This window comes from Ambystoma mexicanum, chromosome 9 (assembly GCF_040938575.1).
Source record: "Ambystoma mexicanum isolate Mex_15411 chromosome 9, UKY_AmexF1_1, whole genome shotgun sequence".
Classification (NCBI taxonomy): Eukaryota; Metazoa; Chordata; class Amphibia; order Caudata; family Ambystomatidae; genus Ambystoma; species Ambystoma mexicanum.
In genome coordinates, this window is record NC_090931.1 from 708,562,383 (window position 1) to 708,583,120 (window position 20,738).

Below are 20,738 nucleotides of genomic sequence, written 5' to 3' on the forward strand. Positions count from 1 at the left end.
CAATAACTAAGATGCTTGTTTTGTGCTGGCGTCTCAGGTGCTTCCAACCGCCCCACCAAAAGGAATGGTTTGTTGTCGTATTTGATTTTTACCTTGACTTGACATCCCAGATGTCTTTAAAAGTCAGCAGCAGACGTTATTGCATTCATTTGTTTAAACAAATTCAACACTACCTTAGTGAACAACATCGGGGCACTATTTCAAGGGCAATTATTGGAGCTAAGCTTAAATATTATCATGCCACCAACGTAGGCACCCCTAAGATGTTTGTCCAGAGTACAGATTCCTCAAAAAGAAGTTGCAAGCACTGTTACCATCTGACCACATAAATTGCATGTCACACGTATGTAATGCCTCCTGTACTGGCTGCCTGTCCAAGCCAGAATAAACTTCAAGTTTTGGCAAATTCTTTAACATGAACGGCACATGCACACATGTGGAATGGGAGAACATTTTAACAGTACCCACATGTCATAATAAGGATATGTAGCTTTCAAGCCAAGTTCATATAAACACTACCCTGAGGAATACACATACATGCCGGCATATTGCAAAACCCAAATGTGAGTGCAGACATAGATACACAGATGTCTTTTCCCCAGCACATAGACAGGAATGAGGCCTTTCAACTGGACACGATGGAAGATAGTAATTGGAGTGTTGGAGTCATCTTTGACTCCTCTCTTTCCTTCCTCCCTCACATCCAGAACCTTGCCAAGAAGGCACACTTTCAACTCGACCTCCTCAAAGAAATCCTTCCTTTCCTCACTTTCCCCCAGAAGCTCAATGTCTCTAGAGCTCTGGTACTCTCTAGGCTAGACTACTGCAATAGCCTCTTGCAGAATCTACCATCTTCCTCTCTATGCCCCCTCCAACTAATCCATAACAGGGCTGCAAGACTTTTCCTTGGCCTCAAGCCCAGGGATCACATCTCTCCAGCCCTAAAATCTCTCCACTGGCTCCCGGTTGCTGCAAGGATCAAATTCAAATCCGTCTGCATTGACCATAAGGGTGTCTGGGGCCGGGGACCATTCTATCTACAACTGGCTCTCACTAAGTACTCTCCCTCCAGATCTTTACATTCCTCCAGCACCAACTCTCTGCGTGTCAAGCACTTTGCTAAACAGTTAGCTGGTGGCCGATCTCTTTCCTTGCTAGCTACCTCCTATGGAACAGCCTCCGCCTTCCTCTTTGTCTTGAGTCGGATCGCCTCAAATTCCAGAAGCTCCTCAAGACTTTCCTTTTCAACTCCTCCTTTGCTCCCTCTTGTGCTAAACCCCACAGTCTCTGATAGAGCTGGTATGTGTCCACCTTGGTGCTGGCCTCCCACCCCCAGTTACCTTCAGCCTCTGGCCGCCCCCAGCAGTTGCCTTGGCACCCACTGGCCTATGCTATCACAGGCCTGCACTTATTTATGGCCAGTTGACCACTCTTACCAAGTGATCTCTGCCAGTCACTTAACAGCTGCTTGCAACTTACTTCCTCCATGGAACTCCCAACACGTACCCCCCATTCCCTTCTCTCTCTCTGCACTTGCACGTTCTGAATGCTCACAAGGCCTAGTAGGACCGCCTCTCTCTTTCATTGTCATATTTGTCTTTCATTCCCATAACCCCCCACCCTGCCATTTCCATGTCGGTGCTTTGGAACACAATCTACTTGATGTATACATGTTTTACAAATGCACATTAAATAAAATACACAAATAAATTATTGCCATGTATGCACATGAATCAGGACTTTCACACATGTGTAGCCAAGCAATACTATCCAGACGTAACATGACTGACGTGTCTACATGATAGTTAACGGCACGTTCCACACAATGATGAGGTTCATGAAAGTGACCTGCATCCCATTAACAGTCATGACAGACAATCTTTACATACAGACTCCATGCCACTATCGAGGCCACCCACTCCATGCACCATTTGATAGCCATGTGAGGAGCTCAGCACCCATCAGGCCTCTCTGTAATACTGAAGCACTTGCCGTGGCAGTTCACCAACCATGAATTCCATACCAGCCTCTCCTTGGCCCCACGTTATATTGGGCCTCATTACGACCCAGGCGGACTTCGCGGTGCTAAATGCACCGCGAAGCACGGCGGAAAGCCGTCGATAGCGCCATGGGGGTTGGCGGATTTACCGCCCCATTCCGACCTTGGCGGAGCGGTAAATCCCCAATCCCCATTCTGCCCTTCCCCATTCCCATTCCTGCCCCATAGGGTATAATGGGAGTGGGGAAGGAGTTAATTACGCCACCGTAGAATACGGTGGCGTAATTAACGACAAGGTCCCTTACCGCCATGGATTTTTCCGGCTGCAAAAAGCAGGCGGAAAAATCTCCATGGCGGTAAGGAATCTCGTAATCTGGCGGAGAGGTACGCCATGCATTACGCTGGCGTAATACCCCCTCCGCCAGGGTCGTAATGAGGCCCATTGTGCCAATGTTTCTTGAAGTCAGCCCCAGTGCAGTGCATATAAGTTGTGTTGCTAGCTACCTGATGCAAGGCCTGATGTGATACTGCAGAGAGATGTTGCATGCATTTCATGAAGCACTACACCAGATTGTTCACCTATCTAAAAAGATTTGCATTATGGAATTATCCCCCTACCTTTCGCACTGAACTGCCATCCTGCACCTGAAAATGTTCTTGACAAAGCTGGTAGCAAATCCTGGATGTGTGTGAATCTGTGTTTCCTTCCTGGCGTCAATGTCAGTCCTCACACGTGTTTCTCTCAAGTTGCAACAGGTCTGCACACCATGTCACAGTGATAGTCCCCAATCATGGAGGTTGATTCACACAAAAGTAATGTCTTCACATTTGCCAAGTAGTGGTTACAATATGGAGTCCACTGTGAGAGGATGTGATGTACATGATACACAGTCTGTGATGTGACAGAAACTCAAATGTCCATTAGCCACCTACCACTGTGTGGTCAGTGCAGTAGATACTGAATTCCCTGGCCCTGTGCTCCATGAGCCAAACATGGCTGTGTAGATATCTTTGAGAGTCGCAAAGTCTCCTCCCTCGAGATGTCCACTCTTCCAACATCCAGAAGTATGCCAAGCTGTTCTGCACCAATAGAGAATAGCTTATGGCCATGCTAAGTATGAGATATGGGTCGACATGTCTGAAATCAATGGACAGGAGGTAGCAGTGAGGTCCACCTGAGACACGATAAGATCGGATGATCTTAAGAGGAGGTAGTTTGATAACGAGACGGAGTCCATCTCTCTTGTGTAACAATCGGTGCCCTAAACCACTGCATCACCATGCCAGAGATGCACGTTTTATATTAACAGCATACTATCTTTTGCGCATGTCTGATATCTCTTCTGTATTGTTCGTCCCTTCAATGTTTTCTATAATTCCTCATAGGCACTTAAAGCAGACACTTGAGGCCACTGAACCAGCTACAATGGGACCGGAAGGATAGACCGCAGCCCAAGAGAGGCCATAGCCTGGGGCTTTCATTTCAGGTGATGCTGTGAGGAGGCAGCAGGTGTGGCAGACCTTGCTGAGGAGCAGGTCTTTACTGCCCCATTCCCTGCCGAGACATCAGCAACAAAAACACAGGCTGTGTGAGGTTGTGGAGTAGCATGGTGTGGAGATGGGCCAGTGACCTCTTGACTGCCCTATGCCACCCACACACTTGCCCCTAACACCTAGAACACTGTCTCCACTCATGAGATTCCTATAGGATGGAAGCCATCTTGGAATAAAAGAAATTACAACTCATGGAGGCCAAGCGATTGGACATTATCTGGAATCTGGACTGTTAACCAAACATCCAGATTGTGCTGCCCACCATAGAGGCCCTGCATAGTACCCACCATAGTGCAATGACATACACAGTGTCTTACATAACGACAAATCTCAACCAAGGTGCGTGCACAAAAATGCCCACAGCCTTGCACACCCAAAGTACAGTGAGCGATGCACCTCATCCCCGCCACCTGCCAACCACTATACCACATCACTGACCTACCTGGAGGAGCCACCCCCACCCCATGGGCATGGGGATATTCTTCATTATACTTGTGCACATGCCACAAAAGGGTGATGCCCCCATCCCAACTGCAGAGCAGATAACCACGAAGGATGGGTACGATGGTGGGAGGATGAAAAAGAGGGAGGCGAATCGCGGAGTGGAGTTAAGGGGAGAGGAACAGGATAGTAAGGATGTGGAGCTAATAGAGGTGATGAAGGAGAGGGGGAGTGCAAGGAGGTGAGTGTGAGAGAGGAAACAAACCGAGATGTAGTAGAAGACGCAGAGGAGAAGGGGGAGGATATAGAGATGTAAAGTTAGAAGAGGGGAAGCTGGTAGAGGAGATGGAGGAGTTAGAAAAGATTGATGAAAGGGGAAGGAGATCGATGAGATGGAGAAGAAGGCTTGGTGTGGGTTAGTTTCTCTCAGCTGATGATGCCAGCAAAGTCATGAACATACTTTCCTTCAGTTTGGACTTTCTACTGCCTAAAGCTGGCTGAACACCTTATTTTTGACTGTTATTTGTAATGGTACATCTACTTGGTATGATGATATGAGTCATTTAGAACACGCCAGTACACAAGTGCTTGGTTCATTCCCCGTCTCAGTGTTCACCTATCTCAATCCTTTCCGTGTGCTGTCCTCCCTTATACCTTTTTATTTCAATGCAATTGGTCACCTCAGTAGAATTCTGCCACGCTTGTTTTCAATTCAACATGATCCATGTGGTGTTATGATGCCTCTGAATGTCTGCTGGCCAAGGGCCTGATTCATGGAACTGTTTTATAATGGTGCATTCCCATAGGAAAACGTTCCATGAATCAGGCCCTCTAGTCTCGTGTTTGCTTTTTTGATCTAATTACGTTACAAGTGGATGTGTGGTGGATGCGTTAGGTGCTGCTGTGTTCCACAAGACACACTTGTAGGGTGTGTGGTATATAGGTGCCCCCCCCTACACCGGCATCTCACAATATAAGCTAATATGTAAACAGGTGTCCAAACGGAAATACCTTTGCTCTTCATAAAGGATGTAGGTGTCGACACACTGTGCTCCCTTGTGTGTGTTGCTGGAAATGTTTTCAGCTACCAGTTACGGTTGATATTTTCAGTCGGGTTTGTTGTGCGCCCATTTGTGCTCTTCGCATGGCATGTTCTTTGTGTGTGATTCGCGTGTATACTTAAGGGCCTGAGGGCCTGATTACAGAGTGTTTTTCCAATGGAATTGCGCCATTACAGAACGCTTCTCTGTGAATCAGGTCCATAGTGACACTTGATGGGTTGACAGACGTTCTGTTATGTTGCAGTAGTTTGACACTGTGTGGGCATCCTTGTTTGGTACTGAATGCCTCTTATATATGACATGTAAATCCACTTATTAGACGTTCAAGGATCCTTTGCCATTGTTGTATATTATTGTAAGGAGACGTGCTGCTTTGTATATTATTGTAAGGAGACGTGCTGCTTGTCTGTCCATATTGTTGGTTACTTGTTTGCTTGTATAACTTGGTTGGGTTTTGTGGTTACATTGATGGGCTGCTTCGTGGCCTCAGGGGGAACACCCAGGTTGTAAGTTGTTATAATTGGTTATTTAGAACACGCTTAATACCGAGTGGTTTCTAAGCGCGGACCAGAGGATCGAACCTGTGTTTCTCGCATCGTCTTGCTTCCAAGGCGGGTGCGATGCCCCTGAGCTATCCTCGCAGGAGGTTTCCTTTGCGAATGCGGCTGCCATTTACATATTGTGTGATACTGTGGTGGTGTTCTTGATCAGTTGAGCATAGAGAGCAAGATTGAATCTTTATGTGCGCAGCTAAGTCAACACTGAGCATGAGAGTTGCTTTTTTGGATGTCGATGATATGGATGCCTTGTGCCTCCTCGTGAAACATTGGTGGGGCAAGTTTTGCAGAAGTGCATACCAGACAAGGCAGCTGCTGTTTGCTTGGGGTAGTTGTTTTCGGGTTCTCTTTTGTTTGGCACACTTGCTACATGTTGCACTGTTCCCTTGCTGGCTGATGTCTAAGTGAGGAAGAACCCTGTAGTTGTAAAAACGACCAGACAAAATAAGGGCTCCCTTAAGTAAGATTTGGGGCCTGATTAATGGAATTTTGTGTGCACTGAAAAGTGACTTTGCGCACTTATCAGCACGCAAATGTAATTTCACCGATTCATGGATCAGACTTTGCGTGTATTTACAGCCAGAACTTTGCAGGGCTTCGTCAAGTCTTTGTGTGTAGTCGAGCACGTTGTGCGACACTTCACGCAACTTGTCGGATCAGCCTGCGCAAAGAAATAAATAGAGGACGGACCATGCATATTCTTCATTCTCCCAGCAAAATGAGGACGAACAAGGAATAACATTGGCATATTGAGGGACGGACCACGCAAAGAAATTGCATGCACTGTCAAGCGCAAACCGATTCAAATTCATGGTTTTCAACATGCAACTTCACATCGGGAAAGTCACACACAAACCTTGTGATCTTACCAACACATGATAGGAGGCACAAAGTACTAAGAGCATGGGAACCAATGCGCAACAGTAACGATTACATAGCAATTTAGGGGTGATGGCACATAGTTGAGGTGCGGCTTGAAGCTAGGGGTGATCGTATGCAGATAATATGGGGCGTTGCCTTGAATTACCAGGGTTTGTACACAGGTTAACCGGGCGCTGTGTTGAGTTACGAGAAATGGAACACAGATTATCGGGGTGCAGTTTTGGGTTATGGGGGTCCATACACAGTCTCGCTGGGGTGCTGCCTTGGTTGCAGGTGGACGGCACGCAGTATTGCCAGGATGCTTGATGTTGGGGATAAGTTAGGCGCAAAGGTTGGTATTTGTGGCTGGTTTTGGTTTGCGTGGGGGGCGTGTCGTGGGCGTTTGGGGCTCTTCTCTATTTTCTAAGCTCCTAGGGTTACTTTGCGGTTAGAATTCCATGAATATGGCCAGTGCTCAAAAAGTACTTCAGGATGCAGGTAGGCGCAGAGTTGTTTTACACGCAAAGTACTTTTCTGGGATGTTTTCTATGAATCAGACCCTTAATCTCTCGAAGATTTGGTGTTTATTCTTTTTGTTTTTAACCAATGAGCTATATTTGATGTCAAAGCAAATACATTGTGAACATCATTGGGGGACATGTCTGCTGCTAGGTTACGATATTGCATGACTTTTGCGCTATTTTCTCTTGAGATGCGCACATATGTCATACTTTGGTGGGTCGTGCATAGGATAGACACTCTCAATCACCAGTGTCAGGGGGTAATGTATGTATGTCTACTTTTGTGTCATGTTGCAGGGAATTTCGTATTTACTTTTGCAAGGGGAGACATGTCATTTCTTTTGTGTATGACATAACACTATTAAAAAGTGTGACACCTGTTGCAGTATTTCTTGGTGACGCTGGACCCAAATCAGTCTTTTGTGACAAAAAGATGTTACGTTTTCCAGGGGGATTTAAGATAAAAAAACAATGTCAATAGAAAACTAACAGTGTCCAGTATTACAAAGGGTCAATAAAACAATGTTTTCTCCATAAAAATGTTCTTTGAATAATTAATGAACAGATATCTTTTCATTTGAGTATTTTATCAATAAAAGTTTGTCAGTGGTTTATGAATGAATCCAGTCTCTATTTGAAACATTCTCTGTTTTCAAATATTGTTCTACTCTTGGTTTATTTTAACAGTTAGGCAAAACATGCAAATCGTTAGCTGCAAAGTGGTTTATTATGTTTAAAGAAAAATGTCAACAGTCACACTTAGTGCTTCTTAGGAACTATCCCGAACACGTCTGAAGGATCCGACCCTGGGACTCATGGCTCCCCAGTCGCTGTATCTCCTGTACTCGCCGGGTCTCAGGTAGTACTGGCGCCCCCTGTAGTTGGGCTCCTCATAGAAGATCCAGTAGCCTTCATGCACGTGACAGGAGTGGATGTCATGATAGTGGAACTGCTCGTGAACATGTGGGCAATCCTCAGAGAACTCCATCATCTGACCTCCAAAGTTCACTCGCTCATAAACCCTTATCCTGTAGGATCCCCGGTGCTGTAAAATAAAAATCACAAAAATGAAGTATCATCTTAGCACAGAGGTAAAATGTAGTTTTAAATATAAACAGGCGCCTTTGCACTGGTGCAATTCTAATTTCCCATTACATGTGCACAAGGTAAGCAACTGCCCAGTGCAAAAATGTATTGTTTAAATGCTGGTTTGCACCAGTGCAACATTTGCTCCAATGCAACTGTTGTGCAAAATTGCACTACACAGGTGCAAATGTTCTGTAATTCAGGCTTGTGTTTTGTTATCGGAAGATAATGTTTAACATTCAAAAATGCTCCATGCAGTGTTTTTTTCATAACAATACAATTAATACTATTTGCATAGAATCTCGAAATTCAAATCCAGGAACTGAGCTCCTGTACGTGTGTTTGCATCTCATGTTGCTGTGCTCGATTATGACCCTGCCACTGCATGTCCACCTGCCCGCTACATGACTTCCACTCAAGCATTTCGAGGGTTTGAAATGGTACTGCATTTTTTAGTGCTCAGAGTTTTAAAGAAAGTGTACATTCATTGTTCAAATGAAAAAAAAAACAGAATTGACAGTGCTTTCTCATGGTCATGAGAAAATACCAGTGGGTCTGAACGAATTCTACATTACTTCAGGTAGCCCTCGAGGTTGCCCGAAGTTGCAGTGCAATCTTAGAAACTTTTTCAATTCTTTTAATGTGGGCACAGTTAAAAAATGTTGGATCCAAAAACCAATATCCCATGTCATAGAATGAGCTACATCTATGTTTGAGGATCCAACATGCATTGATTTAACTGATTACCCATTAAGTAGTCCACCTGTTCATTTGCATGGCACTTGAAGCCAAAGTAAAACAACACACCTGGTGCCCCGTTTAGAAAGCGTTTATCAAAGGGATATTCCCATGGCAAAACGCTTAGTGAATCAGGACAGGCGCCCTTGCTTAGGCCAGCGCTTAGAGTGGTGTCAGTGAGTCCTAATGGTCGATGTATGTTAGCAGAACTCATACCAGGTTCATTTGTATATATATATATACACACACAAACAAACGCGCGCGCGCTCGCGCGCGCACATGGTGCGTAAGGGTGCAATACAAATGTTGTTTAAATTGAGGCACACTCACACAAAAGAGGGAAGCCTGGGAAAAACATTTTCTGAATTAAAAGCCAAACCAATAATTTATAAATTAACAAGTAACTAAAAAAGCAATGTGCATTTGTTATTTTTTCGCAGCTTTCTACTGCTCGCTCGTTGGGCAGGGATTAATTTTCATTGTGAACACTGCTTACCAAGCATTTAGAATATGCCATTTCAGCCAACTCAGGAGTATAGCTCAGGGGCAACGTGCTCATCTTGGAAGCAAGACGACACGGAGCAACACAGGTTCGGGAGCAACACAGGTTCGATCCCCGGGTCTGTGTTTAGAAACCTCTGGGTATTAAGCGCGTTACAAATAACCAATCATCTCATAACTCACACAGAGCACAGTGCCACCTACTAGCCATCACTGGAAGTTGACCTCCAGTTCCTAACAAGATGGGCAATACTCTGTGGGTATGTCAGGGTTCTGGGTGTGGGTTGTGTGTTTTGGGATGTGGGTTGAAATGTTCTATGTATAAAACATCAGTGCCCTATATACAAAGACATCTTCCTGGACCAAAGTCTTGATATTTGAGCTGATTTGCATACCCAGAAGATATTGCCCATCTGGCTTTGATATGGAGGTGGAATTCCTGTTATGATACTGGGTTACTGGGCGGTGCGCTGTGCTGTGTGTGCATTGGCTGAAATATCTAATTCTGATATATAATGTATAATATTACATCATATTTATTTAAAATCTCTACTTGATCTGAAAGAGTACATCTTGTGTTAAAGTATTTTAATGAATGGACAACAAAACGTAAGGCCCTTGAAATTAATCTGGCAGAGAGAGCATGCCCTCACAATTATAACAATGTGAGTGGGCAACCACAACCGCCTCAGAAAAACCTGAAGACTAGTATATTCACGGAAATGTGGCACGCCAGCCCTTTGTCTGACGCTGGAGCTTGGACTTGCATCTACATGGAACTGTAACAATCCCACAGGATAGGTGGGGTTCCTTTTCATTCCTCTGGGGTCATTAAGATGAGTCTGCCGCGCCATTGTTCTCACATTCCTCTGATGGCTTGGGGAGGTTGAGAAGAAGAGAGCAGAGGGTATGTTTACATTACATTATTTTTTGCTTCCTCTGTCATCATTTCCGCAAGATTACTGAGTTTTTTTTCCTTACTCGGGAAAAGTCCTCATCTACTAGGAAATCTATTATACCTTTAACAGATGTGGACAATGCATTTTGAATTGTCTTGGCCACAGGTAAGCAACCTGAGACTCTCCAGATGTGTTATGCCACTACCCTCACGATTCCCCGTCTGGCTAGGGATCATGGGAGTAGTAATCCAAAACATCTGGAAAGCCACTGCAACCTGTGGCTCTTCAGATGTTTTGGATTACAATTCCAGTGACTCTTCACCGTTGACTTTGCTGGCATGGGCTGATGGGGGTTGTAGTATAAAACATCCGGAGTGCAAATAGATACAGACCCCTGCTCTTGGGGTTGTCACCTCTTTTCCAGAACCTGCCCATAACGGCTAAGAAGATTTTTTAAGACATGATTGAATACTGAGCTAGTCACCAGACATTTTACGAACAACAGTGCATTAACTATGGTGCCCAGGATGAAAGGCTTTCTGCTGAGGATTTGCTTCTCCTCCTGCTCAGAGATTTGGCCAATAAAGAAATGGCAGAACATCTCCCATGAAATTTCTCCCAGCAGAGATCTATTCCCTGACTTTGAACAATTAGGTGGTGTAGAGGGGAAGAGTAAGCATCATCTGACTACTGTGCTCAGCACCTGTTTATCATATAAAAAAATGAGAGTGACTTGAAACAATCATAAACAAGAGCGGGGGCTTTGATCCTATGCTAAACCATGCACAGGAAAGGGTAAGTCATTCCAGAAGAGGTAAAAGGCAGATGGACCTCTCATCCCATTCATGCATTTTTACAATTGCATTTGTGAACTTGATCTGCACTCACTTCTGGAGTCAATCGGCAGGACCTGATGGAGTCATTGAGGCCCATCCACTGCTGGAAGTCAGGGTATTCACCCCTCCTCAGCTAATACTGGTGTCCCCTGTAATTGGGGTGTTCGTAGAGCATCCAGTTGCCACTTTCCACCCGGATGGAGTTGCAGCGGTTGAAGTAGGACTGCAGGTCTGGGCAGTCTGAGCTGCAATCATAGGAGCGGCCCTGGAAGTTCCTGTCCTTGTAGAAAATGATCTACCATGAAAAAGAAAAAGAACATTTGGTAAGTCAAACATTGCACTTGGTAATGTAATGGGACGTGAAACAACACACCTCATTATGACATTGGCGGTAGCCGTGCCTGTAATACAGGCACGGCGGCCGCTGGTGTCATTTTTTTTCCGGCGCACAGTAATGGGCAATTACCAGGTCATTATGGCCTTGCCGGACCCGGTAATCGCCCATTCCCGGGCGCCGGAAAATATTCTTCCCTATTCCCATTTGAGCCGCTGGATTCACCGGCACAATTCGTGAATGGTGCCGATGCATCCGACATGTTCTGGGGGCGGGCGCCATGCTGCCCGCCAGGTCCGAACTGGCGGGCGGGAAAGGCACCCACCCGCAGAACTCATAGTTTGCTGGTCCGGGTACTACGGTACCAACAAGCTTACCGGTACCGTAGGTCCCGGACCGGCAAACTTCTAATGAGGCGCACAGACTTATTCTATCTTTGCACACGCCAGTAAGGCAAAATAATTCGGCCGTTGCACCAAGGTAAGCCAGTCTGTAAATATTAACTTGTAGCTTCCATGTTAGAATTATTTATTTTTTTATTTTCCAATCAGCGAGTACCTTTTTTCAACAGTTTCACACATACCTACTAATATTGTACCCTGATTGTGAAAACAGGTATAGAGAGCTGGCGTAAAAAGTTTACAGCTGCTTTTGAACCTGCTTTGGCAATGAACGCTGGGACACGGCACAAGATCATCTTTTCCCCCTTTCCCCGTACCCTCTACCTTCTACAAAAATATGCCTTAAAATCAACCTCACATTTTCATGCTGGTGTTAAAGCATGGGATTCCTTTAAATCCAGCTGCTTTAAGTCCCTTCTAAAAGCAAGCAGATCCCATAGGAAATCATGGTAAATGCTTTTTGCGTGCATACACTGCAGGAAGCATTTACACTCGTTTACATTACAAAGCTTATAGAATGTGTGTAAACAAGGGGCCCGAAGCACAAATGCATGCACAAGGTGGCAGTCTACTCTATGCAATTTACACGTACAGGAAAATGACTTACTATGTGTAAAGCAATAGTCTACAAATAATGGCAAGGCACAAAGGTTGGGACTATTTTCGTACCTCAGGTGCCCATTTTAAACCTTCCAAAAATGATATTTTATAAAATATTGCACTGCTTCATTTCAGGATTTTTGCCGAGAAACGTTTCAACAGTACACACATTTACAGTTTTATGAAATAATAATATGAAAGTGGCATTGAAGGAAGTGAAACTACCCCAATCTACAGTTTATGAGTAGAGCGCTTCTAGGAGAAAGGGCAGTCCAGTTACTATGCATAACGTGAAATAAGACATTGGGCCTTATTATGAGTGTGGCGGAAAGACAACAACGGCGCCGGTAGTGCTACCACTACCACCACACTACGAGTTCTGCTCGCCGGTGCCAGACTGCACACCTGCTCTGACGAGGCGTGCATATCGGAACCCGCGAGCAGAACTCATATTGCACCAGCACCGTTAGAAACGGTGCCAGTGCAACCATGCTCCCGACCCCCATTCTGCCCTATAAGGCAGAATGGGGATCGGGAGGCTGGCCATAATGGCACCCGCGAATGGGCAATTACCAGGTCTGCCAAAGTCGGCATGACCGGTTTACTGCCCATTCGCGGGTGCCGGAAAAAAAAACAACTCCGGCGGCAGCCCTACCGCCAGATTATAGTGAGGGCCATTGGTGGTTATTACAGGGATCTCCGTGTCTGGTCCTCAGCAACCCTAACTACACAAGTCTTCTCAGGATAACAACTATCTAAGACTCTGATGCAATCCAGTGTGCTTAACTACTATTACTTTCCAACCTCTCTTCTCCCTCCCCCTCCTTGGAGTTAAGAACCTGTACACTGATTACTTCGTTTTTCTCTTTCTTTTTCTTTGGGGCACTCAACAGTTTATCTGCCATATACATGAAGAAAAGGAAATTCAGTCTCTTTTGTTTAACTATTGAAAATAAGGATAAAAGAAAATAACCCAATCTATAGGTAAGTGACAAAAAGACACATACTGGTTACTTTCTCTTTTATTTGCTTTCGATCTGAAATTGTTATATCAGAACATGTAAGGTAAAATGCCTTTGTTTTTTCTTTTTCTTTTTGTCTTTAGCTTTTGTTTTCAACAGGACAAAAAATTAATAGTCAAAACAACTCTCCTAATGAGCCATTTCTTAATTCTGAATGGTGAAACACATGTAGAGAGAGGATAGCTCAGCGGCAGCGTGCGCGTCTTGGAAGCAAGACGACAGGAAGCAGCAACAGGTTCGATCCCCGGGTCCGCGCTTAGAAACCTCCGGGTGTTTAAGCGCGTTATAAATACGTAACTAAGACAAAAAAACACAATTACGCAACTAAGAAAAACAAACAATTCCTGTAACAGCGCCTCGATGCCTGCGGGCTGTGTGAGCGCTTTATAAATGTAAATAAATAAATAAATAAATATTTTGGGAATTCTACAAATAAAAATACTTTTTGAATTTAATCATCATCCATGACTTGCAAGTCTTTCCACATCTATTATCTGGCAAGCTCTACTGTATAAATAAACAAGGTCAAGTTGGTGCAGTGCATGATCATCCCCTTCCTAATAATTATGACCCTTTGCTGTGTAGCAGTCACACAACTGGGATAATTAACCTTGCCTGACAACTACCCCGTAAACACAAAAGTGTGGATTCGCCATTAGACAGCATTTTCTGACTGCATTCTATATAACAACTATCTATGCAAATAACCACCATCTGGGTTCACTGTATTCAAATGCATTTATGGTTATCCCAAGAGCATGGAAGGGATTTCACTCTTGCATACTGGGCATGAAGACCACTGGGATATAGAAACACATATCCATTAGGAATGAGCGGACGCTATGATACCTGCCACCATAAAGAATCTATGGAGCTCCTTACATTAACTCCCACTTCACATAAGGAGCCCTTAACTTTTCACGCCATATACTGATCACCTCAGAGATGAAGCACCTACATGGACAAAATCTCCAACCTGCTCTTGTCTGCTTTGGTCATTGACACTGACAACATCTTCCTCTGAGTCTTCAACCTATCTGGAACTAAAGCAACTAAAAATACCAGAGATGCTCTTCTTAGCCTAATAGAATCATTGCACATAAGAGAACATGTGTAAACCCCAAGTCACAACAAGAGAAACATCCTGCACTTTGTTCTTTCCTGTTCTCCCCTCATCAAATGCTTCAACCCCATCACACTCAACTGGACAGACCATGCCGCAATCTCTTTCACCTTATCACACAGCCACTTTTCCCATAAAGGACAGGGCAACCCCACCATGCCCGCACATCTCTCCTTCAAGAACCTCCCGGTGGAAGCATTGGAAATCAGCCTGACTAACTTTCCTGTCACCACCAAAGTAATTTCCTTAATTCATCAGAAATACATTTAATCCGATACAATCCATCAAACGATATACAGATTCATATAATACATATTCAGTAAGTGAGTAAGATGAAATACATATTATAAAAAAGTTAAAAAAAAACAGCTAAAAAGAGTGCACATTCCTAAAATATCATAGCAAAACCGATGTGTCACTCTATTCAAACAAAATTCCTTTAATTTTCTATTAGGGCACAAGAAGAGTTATCCACATGTTCTCTTCTCACTCTAGCCGCTCTTCTAAGATGTGACAATAATGCCCGGGAACACATGGTGAAGCACAACGAAAGGAGACGATATAAAGCAGGATGACATTGTGCAAATTGCTGTTGTCTTAAGACAGGAAAAATTTTACATTTTCGAATGTGTTGATATGCAGGGCAAAACATAACAAAATACATTATATCTTCCATGTCTTCATTGCATAATGGACCACGAGTGTCTTCGAAATGTCCTTGGCATTATACAGTGTTTACTTTCAGCAGAAGATAATAAACACATTTTTCCTGTTGCCATTTATTAGAAATTCCCTAGATTCACGTTGATCTTTTACATATGCAGTAAAGATTGTTTTATACGATTTATTTGGGGCATGGTTCAATATAATCGGAGATGAAAAAAGTGCAATAGTGTCATGCAGCGCGGCACTTGGCGCCTGTGGAACCGCTGGCGGCGCGGACATTATTCTGCCGTGCACGCTGGTAGCCTGTCACGCCCACCTGCAGCTCCGCCCATGCGTATGCACGCTTACGCGGCCCGGAGTATAAATACAGCTCCTTCCGGGTTGTGTACGCGTTGCAACGCTTCCGGTTTCCTCCGTTAGTGCTGTCTGCCTTTTTGGCTGCTCTTCCCTCGCTCTCACTCGCTGCTGTAGTACCCGATCTCTATCGGGTCCTTGTCCTCTTCCCCTTGTCTTGCTTGCTGTCCCTTTTTCCTTCTACTATTTTCCCTTCCTCTCTCCTCGCCACCCTACTTCTCCCGTCCCTTCTCTGCTTCCGTCCTGCCTCCTTGTTTTTCCCCTTCCTGTTTCTCTTCCTCCTGCCTGCCTCCTTGTGTACCAGACCTAGGCCTGTTTTCTTGGATTGGTGATTCTTCTGATTCGGATACCTTCCTCTGTGATCTCCCGTGTACCAGATCCCGGCCTGTTTAAGGACTGCCTATTCATTTGTGCTTCACCTATGGACTTGGTTCTCCTTGTGAGATTCCGTACTACTTACTGTCTACCTTCCTCCGGAGCCTCATCCTTACTACCACAGAGTATCTGCTTCAGCCAACTGCATTCTCCCAGCACATTCCAGCTCATTCCGTAGGAGAGTCACGCAGGTCGCTTAGGGGTTTTTTGTGCCTTTTGGCTTTTTCCCCTTCCCGGCGTTCCCAGGAGGAGGCACAGGAAACCCTTTTTGGGTGACACGGTGGCTTCCTTCCGTGGGCGCCCCTACCTACATAAAAAAGAAGGAGCGACCAAGAAGTAAAGGAAAAAAGGGTACTGGAAGAAGAGACGAAGGTGAGGAGTTAGGGGAGGGTGGTGAATCGGATTCTACGTTCTCTGGCGAGGATATCACCGATCCTGGTGACAAATAGTATCAATCAAGCTAGATCTGATATAGCAGAGCCAGAGGATTTTCATCAATCCATTGGGCTTTAAAAGCTCTTTAATTACGAACTGGTTAAGCGCCACCTTTGAGTTGAACCAAATGTTCTTAATTGAAACTTTCAACCAAACCTCAAATGAGCTGGCCAACACACATACCACTTTACAAATGGCGTGCTACTGTCACACCATCCATATCTGATCGTTCAATTGTTTCCACTCCATCTCATTTCCACCCTCCTACCTTTCCTCACCACTTGCTTAACCTATTACTAAAAGGAAATTTAAACCTTCTGCCATTCCCCCCTTTCTCTCTGGCCCACAGTTCTCACTCTTCTCCTCCACACCCAATACCTCTTCCACCAACACAACCTTCTCCAGTTTCTAATATCTACTATATGACTCATTCTCCTCTCACTTCCCACTGCTTACTTTCACCCGTCTCAGCATTCTCAACCAAGGGCCACACCATTCATATGCTCCCTCCACACAGACATGGCATACCCGCATGCATGAGGACCTGCAACTCTACCGATCTGCCCAGAACACTCTCAAGTCCAGTCTTGACAGAGTGAAAAGGGAATTCTACCTAACCCTCATTGACTCCTACTCCAACCATCCTTTCAGCTACTTTTTTATTTTTATTTAAAATGCATATGGTTGTTACCTTAAAACCTTACATTTATACATTTGTTGATTCGTATATGTCAAGGAAACAAAAATAAAATGTATCCTTTCATTAATTGTATATGAATTCCTGACGTTATCATTGTTCTGTTGTTACCAGATAGTAGGAGCGACCATTGTTCCCCTGGATCCAATATATTTCTGTCTTTCAAGTACAATTGTCCAATTGTGATGCGTTTTTCTGTGAGCGCTGGGAATTGCATCAGGATATGATAGAGACTTTTGATGGATGCAGGCACCTTACAGAATCTGCAAGTCTGGTCGAGACCATTGGGGTGATTTCTTATCCCTAGGATTTCTTGCGTCAGGAGAATGTTAAAGATGAGTCGCATAAAGGTGTCGCGTGTCTCCCATTCTGGGAAAAGATTGATGTATAGTGGCAGTTCATTCAAGGCTTGATGCCCACCGTTGCAGTTAAGTGTTAGTTTGTAATGATTTTTAGCTTTCTGTGTCTATAACCAATTGCGTCTTGCCAAGTACAATTTTTCCCTTTTGAGGTCTGTTAATCAGAGTGTCCATAGATATATAACTTTCCGTTCATTGAAAATTGACAATAGCTTTCCATTTATTCAGGACTGTTGCCTTGATATTCTCTGGGTTCGAACAGAGAATAATCAGGGCTGGAGTCTGATCGTTATTCATCAGTTTTCTATATAAGTCAAATTGTTTCCATCTCACGATTGAGAGAAGTTATTGTAGTCCAAGTTCAAATCTAATACGGGAGATTGGAAGCGAGATCAGAAGTGTTATGATTTTTTCCAAAAGATGCTTTCGAGTTCTTCCCATATGGCTGTAGTGATATTGATCATAATCTCTGCACCATAGGTCAAAATGGGTGTGACCTTTAGTCTGTAGAACAGAATGACAGGGTTCAAGGAGAATTTCCCAAATTTCTTGTGAAGAATCAGGGCCTGTCTCGCCAGGGTGAGAGCTTTGGATTTTTTAGATGATTGATCCAAGGCTGCTCTACTTGGGATTTGTTGATCCAGACTCCCAAGTACTTGATTGTCGAAACTTGCTCTATTTTTTCTTTTTGTAAGAAGAAAGGGGAGATTATTTTCTGAGAGCCCAACTGTTGAGATAGGGCCATGATTTTCATCTTGTTTACATTTATTTCGAGTTCATTTGTCTCCATGTAGTCTTGCATTTTGTTAAGAGCTGTTTGCAGACCTCTTGGTGTTTTCGCGAAAAGTACAATATCCTCAGCGTAGAGGATACATGGAACCAGAGTCTAGTTTAATTTTGGTGGATTGATTAGAGGAGTGGCCACCATCTCTTCAAATTCTGATGTAAATAGATTAAAAAGAGCGGCGGCAAGGGGACAGCCTTGTTTCAGGCTGTGCCATGTTTTTATTGGCTGAGTTATCAAGCCGTTTTTACTCATACATATCTGGACTTTTGTATTTGAGTAAAGAAGTTTGATTGGCTCGAGATTGTCTCTTGGACACCCCCAGTTGGTCAATTTATCCCATAGGAGGTTTCTATATAACGTATCGAAAGCAAGGTGTAGATCTATAAATGCTGCATACGTGTGATTTTTTGCTTTGATTTTTTTATGCTTGAGAAGGATTTGAATAAAAAGGTTGATATTTGTCCCAACCTGTTTAACAAAACCTGATTGTCATGGTGCTAGTTGTTTTGCTGATGCAGCCCAGACAGTCAGTTTAGATAGTCGGATGTTAGCAAATAATTTCCCTAAAGGCTCCAGGAGAGCAATTGGGTGGTAGTTACCGGGGTTCTCCGTCGGGCCTTTCTTATAAATGGGAATTAAGATGGCTTTTTGCCAAGAAAACGGTATTCGATTAGTTTGATTTATCAGTTCAAAAATTTGCATGGAAAAGGTTGCCCATATTTCAGGGTTCTTCTTTATGATAGAATTTGATAGGCCATCCGGCCCGGGTGCACGTGATATGTTTAAGTTAGAGATGGCGGCCTTTATATCTTCCAGATCCCAGTTGAATGTCCATTTTCCCATGGGAAGGTGAAGAACCGTTTGGTTGGGGCTGCTGTAGTTTTTGACACAGATGCTGGAAGTATAACATCCAACTAGCCTCTGGGACCTCAGAGATCATAATATTGGTTGCTGAGAGATCATGATTGAGCAATTTCCATAGGTCTCTAGTATTCCTTGACTCCATCGCTCTCAGCATCATCTCGGCGTTGTTCTGCTCAAGTGTCATTTTAGCGGTCTTGAGCCAGTTCTTGTATTGTTGTTTGGCTTTTTTGATCTTCAGAAGCCTTCCAAGCGCAGTTTCTTTTTTAAGTTGTTTCAAGTGGATTCTTAGGGCTTTTTTTTTAGGGCGACCGTCTGCCTGTATGTGTGTGTATGCGAATGCTGCAAGAGTTTCTTGGATGGTAGCGGGTGACAGGATTGGAGCAGGATCCAATCGCAGTTTATTTTTTCTTAGTCTGCCATCTTTGTTTTCATGAAAAGATCTGGAAATTGGCTTATATGGTGTTGTGCCAATATCAACCGAGCAGCTGCTGGATTTGTTTCTAAATCCGGGAGTATTACACGGGTTGTAGTTGGTCTCACAGCTGACCAAGCACGAATCATAATGAAATGATTGCTGTCCTTCGTGTAGATGTTTTCATTCTGCAAAAGAATTTCTTTAATAAGATCAGATCGATATATGGAATCAATGATCTCTGTGATGTTTTCACGAGACCAGGTTGGAATCAGCACCCTGCTATCAGCGTTAAATGCGTCCAACCATTTCATGTTCCTATTGTGCATCTCTTCTGATCATTTTTGGGCTCGCGGTTCTAGCTTATGGTCTTCCAATTCGTTACCATCTCTGGTGAAGAGGTGGATATTCAGGTCTCCGTGGATGATAAAGGCAATACGAGGGTATTTGGTAGCGGCTTCATCCATGGCTGTTAGGAATGAGTCAATGTAAATTCCGTCCTTTATTTTTTTTGGGTTCCAATAGGTATTAATAACTCCCAACTAATGGTTGTCCAGGATTGCTGGGCCTTGGGAGTTGGAGTTGCCAGATATCAGGTCTTGTAGTATTATTACAATCTGGATCCCTGGGTTAATAATCTTGTCAATTACTGTCAAATGTGCACTGATCTTAAGTAGAGTGAGTAATCCTGCAGAGGGGCGACCTTTCTGACCACTTATTGCAGAATTCACATATGTCGAGTAGCCCTCACATAGTGGTTTTTGACGTAAACATGTCTCTTGGAGACAGATGAGTTCAGCATTCGTTAGTTCCAGTCGTGTGTTACGATATAAGTGGGCATTACCACGGGTGTTCCATGAGCAGATGGTCAGAGTATGGTTAGTCGATAGTTGTAGTTGCTAATGTTCTTCGGATAAGCTAATACTCGTCGTTGACCGGATACTGCTTGTCTCTCTCCAAAAAGGCTGTCTATTGCTCTGTAGTTGTTGTTTGCCCCGATGATAACAATGATTGAGGGTTCTTGGGCTGTATCTTTTGGAATCAGAGAAGTGAGTGGAGGAGTGACTACTTTTGTAGGAACTTGTTGAAGAACGTATAGTTATATTTCTCGAGTCTTCTTTTTGGATGTTAAGCACCTTGTCCTCAAAGAAGGGGGTTTCGAAATCCACAACATTGAGATTAAATCCAAGCTCACAGAGATCATTTGTAGGGACCTCAAGGAGGAGTAGAGTTTTGATGGTAACACAGTCTATCC

At 44.0% G+C, this 20,738-nt stretch overlaps 1 pseudogene; it reads right to left on the reverse strand.

The window, feature by feature from the left end:
• Positions 1-7,709: 7,709 nt before the first annotated feature.
• On the reverse strand, positions 7,710-19,797 carry LOC138487389 (gamma-crystallin-3-like; annotated as a pseudogene).
• Positions 19,798-20,738: the final 941 nt, after the last annotated feature.